The following is a 6,960-nucleotide window of genomic DNA, read 5'->3' on the forward strand; positions in this document are numbered from 1 at the left end:
ATACATAAAAATATTTACTACAAAGATGTTTGGGGGGAGTAACTGGGAACTGAACCTGAGGGCTCACACATGCTAAGCATGTGCTATACCCCTGAGTATATCAGCAGCCCACCACAAAGATCCTTCATATTACTCTTTTATGTAAGGGTATAACCACACACCAATTTCTCCATCTCCCCATCCTAATAGAAGAGTTTTATTAGTGTATGTTAATTGTGCAAAAATAACTGGCTTCACTGCAGCATTTTCACATGTGCAAATAATGTTCTCTGACCGTATTCATCCCCACTGCCCCCTCATCCTTCCCCTCCCTCTGACCACTTTCCCAGTCCCTAACAGTCTTCAAATATTGTATCATCTTTTCTAGAATCCTCAAAAACATCAACTACTTCACAAATCTGTGTATCAGCCTTGTACAGGGGTTATGCTAACCTCTCTGCACTCTCCCAACTTTACCATAGGTGCTGCTAATATGAGCACAAAAAATAAACATTTTTTACCTTATTGACTAGAATAAGGAACCCAAGAGGACATCTTCCAAAGAGAGGTCACAGAAAAAAAATACTGATTAAGGTCTGTCTGGCAATTGTAGGTGGGTTGAATAAAAACATATAAAGGCTTGAATACATGCCTGGTACTGGAAACCTGTTCAAAAGTCTATGGCTAGGGAGGTCACAGGCCTTATAGGGGAATGTACTACTGAGGTTTTGCTAAATGGACATATAATCTAAACGCCTTCCAAATATTTGTGTTTATACCAAAAGTCTGGTCAGCTGTTATCCTTGTCACGGAAGCCTCGTCTGGCAAGGGGCAATAGTTAAATCAGAGATCCATCTCCTGCCAAAGTGCTGATAATAAGGAACTGCTGAGTGTTCAGCTCTAAATGGGACCTCTCTATCAACCACTCCAAGGTCCAGAGGCGTGCGTGCATGTGTGTGTATTGGAAAGATGGCTTGATGGGAACATGCTGCCGAGCCTGACAACTTGAGCTCAATCCCAGGAACTCATATGGTGGCAGAAGAGAATTGATTCCTACAAATTGTCTTCTGACCTCTGTGTGTGTGTGATTTGAGGTGTGTGTGTGTGTGTGTGTGTATGTGTGTGTGTGTGTGTGTGTGTGTGTGTGTGTGGTGTGAAATGAGATGGGGAGTAAAACACAATAGACAATTTTAGGTGCATAGTCACTTTCTTTTCATGTAATGGGGGTAATGTCATTTTCTAAGAGGAATAGGAGGTTTGTCAGGGCATAATTTAGTGAAACAAAAAAAGTTATGCATCCATTATCTATGACCGTATCTGTCCTTCACCATCCTAGTTCCAGGAAGTTCTTTCCACTCTGCTTGGCACGAACTGCTCCTGCTGGTACTGTACAACTTGGTCACATATACACCACCTAGTCACAGATACTCAGCCCAGAATAGAGCACTGTGAAGTCCAAGAACTCAGGGTATTTCTTGGAATTTTCAGATCTGTGTGGAAACCTGAGTGTCAGGAACTTCATCTTTCCATTGAAAAAAATGTCAAATGAAACACAGAGATGCAGTCTACACAGAAAAAGTGCTTAAATACAGTCCCAAAGAAAATGGTAAACACAAGATAGAGAAACGTGGAATTGAATTCCCTGTTTCCAGCTATTACTGAGGACTGGCCCTATTCCCAGTCTGTGAGATATCTCCAAAAATTTTTTAATAAATTCCCCGTATTGCTTAACCTGTTCCAGTTGATTTTCTAACTCTTGTAATAAAAAATGGTTTTAATTAATAAAACTTACTTGTCTCCATGGAGAATTAACAGTGTTGACTGTGAAGAGATCTAAGCCTTTCCAGATACCACTATGGTGTCCAAATGAAGTTGAAGACAATAAATACTAATATTACTTCTCTGCTTCATGTGAAAATTTTAATTTTATTCTTTTAATAACCAATGTAGGTGTATCTACTGTGAGTTGGCAGGGGATCATCCATACACAGTCACTGCAGAATCTATCTCCTGGGGTTTTACGACCCTCCCAGGATCTTCTCCAATCAAGGCAACCAGAAAAGGGAAGGAGGAGCAGATGGTGGAAAAAGTTTTATGGGGCAAGCTTAGAAGAGGATTTCCTTCTTTCCTTACTCTCCCACTATGACGACTCAGTCACATTGGTGCACATAACTACAGGCAGGTCTGGGAAGGATTCCACTGGGAAACCAGGCAGATACTTCTCCATGACATCTCTGAACTTGAAAAAGAGAATACTCATTTTGGGCAAAGAGCCAAAACTTTTGCCTCTGGCAAAGTGAATATACCAAACAAATTAATAACATAAGCAAATTGTAATTGAATATTAAATAAATTGAAAGATTTCAAGAATTGAGGAAAGATATATATATGTATATATAAACATCAGCAATTCAGATATTATCTTTGACTAGTTATTGATATATGTGTCCCTGTTTTAAAAGTGTACTTAAGAACTCAGTGTTAGGGGCTTGGCATGGTGGCACATACCAGTAATCCCAACACTCAGGCGGCAGAAGCAGGCAGATCTCACACAGAGATCAGACTGAGGTCAGCCTGATCTACATAATGAGTTCCAGGCCAGCTGACCCTGTCTCAAAAGAAAAAAGAAAACTTTGGTTTTCTGAATTGGAAAACATTACTGATTTAACTTTAACTTTGTTTGTTTGTTTGTTTGGTTGGTTGGTTGTTTGTTTTGGGGGGGTTGGTAGGGGTTTTTTTTGTCTTTGAAGTGCTGGGATTAAAGGTGTGTGCCACCATGCTTGGGTTACTAATTCAAATTTTTAAAATATTTTATTTATTATTTTTATTATATGTGTATGAGTGTATTGCCTGCATGTGTATAAGTGCACCCATGTCATGCATTGCTCATGGAGGTCACAAGAAGGCATCAGATCCCCTGGAAGTGGAGTTACTGACAGTTGTTATCCTCTATGTGTGTCCTGGGAATCAAACCCACATCCTTTTCAAGAGCAGTCAGTTCTCTTAACCACTGAGCCATATTGCCAGCCCACTAACCCAGCTTTTTAAAAAAGAACCCAAAGATGTACTTAGTGGTGCACACTTGTAATACCATAGCTAAGGAGGGTGGGATGAAATTGAGATCAGCATGGGCTATATATCAAGTATTAGGCTAGCCTAAACTACCATACTGTCTCAAAATAGATAAATAATTAATTAAAAGCAATCCATACCTAATTGAATCATTTTTTCATGCTAGTTTTCCCTTTGCCACTCAACTAAACTCAAATATATTATATGTATTATGAAATCTGAATAATTTATCTCATCATTGTGTATTTTAAGTGAAGTATTAAAGAGTATTTCACAGTTATTTTTCTGCATAAATTTTCTGCTTCTATTTTCTCTGGCATGGGGAGACAAATAGAAGAAGCCAAGGGTTATAGAAATGTTGAAGATCAAAAATTTGGAGTCAAGCTAAAACATAGGCATAACACCATGAGCTGGATAGAATAAATGACTTACACATTATGTCATCAAGATTGCTATTATGAAGTCCATTGCTTATTCAAGAAAAACAAGATACCCTTTTAAATCTGATTTAGCAACAACTGATTTAGCAACAATCACTGATATTAACATATCTGCTTTACGAATACCCACATTTATGCCAAAAGAAGAAAATTTAACAAAAAGTATATGGATATTTTCATTTCTTTAGACAAAATATGTCAACTTCATAGAATAGAATTATGTAGCATATACAAATGGTGCCTAGACGTTATGCGATACAGATATACAAAGGAGGGAAAACAGCTATGACAACTCCATTTCTAACCGACATCATAATGCTTGCTAATGGATCTGTTGAGTAGCAGCAATTGGGACTGCGGTTGTTTTATGATCACTAATATTGGCTGAAGACAGTGAATATGTGCCAGTTGCTGTGCTAAGTACTTCATATGATATCTCATACCATTATTATTGCCAATTTGAAGTTAAATACCTTGCCTAAGATCATCCCACCAGAAAGTAGAGCAGCTGAAAAACAAACACAGATCTGCAGGACCATGGACTCCACTCAATACTTGTGCTGCACAAGCTTCCTGCTTCCTGCTCCGGATTAAGCATTCACTTAAGATCAGAATTTCAGTACAAGTGCAACAAGAAACAACTAAAAATAGAGGACAATATTATAAAATAAGATTAGTCACTTTCATATCAATTATCCCATCAGATTTTTTGACATAACAGCTTTTTTTGAAGAAAAAAATTTTATTTTCCTTTTATGTATATGACTTGAATGCTTTGCCCACATATATGTAAGTGTACTGGTGTCAAGCAATGCTCATGAAGGCCAGAAGAGGGCATCAGGTCCCCTGGAACTAGAGTTACAGAGGGTTGTTAAGCCACCATGTGGGTGCTGGGAACCCAACTCAGGTCCTCTTCAAGAAGAACCAGTGCTCTTAACCACTGAGTCATCTCTCCAGTCCCATGACAGCTCTTTGAAATGTACACGTTTCCATTCTCTGTGAGGAAACTGAGATTTACAGAAGCAGATGATACATGCAATGATACCACAGAAATAAAAATAAATGCCAGAGTCATTCCAAGGCCTTCTGAATTCCAATCATTACTCCTGTTTTACTGCATGAACCTTTTAGGACACATTGTCTTCTCACTGAATATTTTTGTTTTTCTCTTTATCAGTTTACTAGCTTTCAACTTAACTCTTGCAATCACTAAATATAATTTCCCACTTCCTTCTGAAACAAAGCAACAAGTAATATTCTCCTAACAAACAACAAGATGCTAATCAAACTGCAAGCCTTAGTCTTTGGATTAATGGTTTCTATTAATATTTTTTATTAATTATTCTGGTAGCATACAAAATAATTTTTCATTGTGTTATTTCAGGCATGTATTCTACTCTGTTTTTCTTATACTCTTGCCTCATAATCATTCCTAAAATAAAAGAGGGGCCAGAAGAAGAGAGGAAGCAAACTCAAGCCTGGAGAGTTACTGCTCCCACTCTAGTTTATGACAGAAATTGTCACATTGTTTTAAAGGAAAAAATATAAAAATAAAAGTACACAGGAAAAAGACATGATTGCAACACAGTAAGATCACAATTATGGTAACTTGGGCTCAAAATGATTGTATAGATACATGTTTCAAGAAAAAATGTGCACCAAGAAAATGTGCTTGCAAAGTATAGTTTGAGGTGGATTTCCAGGAAAACAAATCTAATAATTCAAAAATCTTAGGGAAGAGTAAAGCTACTGCATAAGCTGCTTAGAAGTGACAAGAAAATTATTAAGAAACATATGCAAGAAAGGAGAAGAGATGGAAGAGAATTTGCAACCATGAAAAAAATTTTCAGGTGTGAGATTTGAAATGACAGAAAATAGTATTAAGTTAAAAAGACACACTTTTTGACAAGGGAGCTTAAGAGCTAAAGGGAAGCATCATCATTGTGTGAGAACTTGTGCATAAGTTACCAAGCTAAAGCAAACATTAAATTTTTGTGAGAAAATGAAAACAAATCACAGTATAGGAAATAGTACCAAAATGTGAACGAATTAGAAGGGCAGTGTCCTATAGAAGCTTTCACTCTAACATTTTAATTTGAAATTAGGCAGTTGTGAAAAATTTTATGTGGAAGTTTTGTTAAAAAGAAGTAACACTGTATAATACAAATATTTATCTTTTCAGCTATGTTATTGAACATGATAGCCAGGAATAGACTCACACAGCTAAAAATGGGAACAAATTGAACATTAAGAATGATGATATAGAAAAGCACACGTTACAGTTACATATTTCATGTCCTGTTAATGTACAAACCTAAACTTATAGAAATGCATCTTGTTAATACTTGCTTTCTTGTTTTCCCAGACAACTGGGCAGCAAAAATGTCACTTGATCCGTGCTTAAGTTCTTGAGAGAACTAGACACATAATGGCTCCAAAACACCTTCAACTGCTGGCATCATGAATGCTTCCTGCCTAATTCTGTTGGACAACAGAGACAAAGTGCGCCCTGTAATTACATCCCAACCTGATCTATGCTTGCAGTCATGTAATTAATACTTCCTCTGTAAAGCAATGGAATAATTTAAAGAGCAGATATTTTTCAACCATGGTCAAAAAAAAAGAAAAGAAAAAGAAAAAAAACCCAGAGGGGAATACATGTGCATTTTAGGTCTGCAGGCACTTCTGGGACTCCATTTGCTCAGAGAAATTGTAACTGTTTTCTCAGAGCTTTCATTGTACCAAGAGATGAAAATGATACTTCCTTCCTGCTGAAGGCTATAGTGGGGGGTAGAAGAAAGGGTGACTGGAGCCTATATTTATTCCATGAGGGTTTATGAAAATGGTAAACATAATCTCAGTTCCTGGCTACCTGAGCCTCCCTAGTAAGCTGCCAACCACATTTTCAGAGTCTCAGCCAGGAAATTGGTGCAGAAATCTGGCACCAAAGGTTAGACCTCAACTTACACGGTAGAAATAAAACCCTGTACTCCAGCAAATCTACACCAACTTCTCAAATCCATTCAGTCTCTAATGACTAACTGTAGAGAGGCATTGACCTCAGTGAATGTAGATGGGTCAGAACTCAGAAACACCTAGGAAATTGTTTTATAATCCAACAGTAGAAAACTGAGTAAGAATATAAATTAACAGTAAGAACCTCCCTTTCCAGTACCTGCTCCAGTTTTAAATTCTTTGACATTATCTTTTTTAAAACTCTTTACACATATACCCAGTAAAATTCAGTAGTTTCAAAATCTCTGTTTAAAACAAAATGAGAAATTAATATTATATTTTCCATTTCAATAGTTTCTACTGAATATTTGAAATATGCTAAAGTTAGAGTCAGAGTCCACACAAAACAATGGGATGGTCGTTCCCTATTCTTCCCCTGATGTCCTATAACAATAACAAAACAACTTCGTTCTTTAGGCAGCAAGAAAGAAGTCTTCTCGAGTGACACTTCTAT

The 6,960-nt window shown here is 37.1% G+C and overlaps 1 non-coding gene across 1 annotated transcript; it reads right to left on the reverse strand.

Moving 5' to 3' along the window:
• Positions 1 to 374: 374 nt before the first annotated feature.
• LOC115066976 lies at positions 375 to 480 on the reverse strand. Its single transcript, XR_003846413.1, has one exon. It is a non-coding gene; the product is annotated as a U6 spliceosomal RNA (small nuclear RNA).
• Positions 481 to 6,960: the final 6,480 nt, after the last annotated feature.

Source organism: Nannospalax galili, unplaced genomic scaffold (assembly GCF_000622305.1).
Source record: "Nannospalax galili isolate Female #2095 unplaced genomic scaffold, S.galili_v1.0 scaffold140, whole genome shotgun sequence".
In the NCBI taxonomy this organism is placed as follows: domain Eukaryota; kingdom Metazoa; phylum Chordata; class Mammalia; order Rodentia; family Spalacidae; genus Nannospalax; species Nannospalax galili.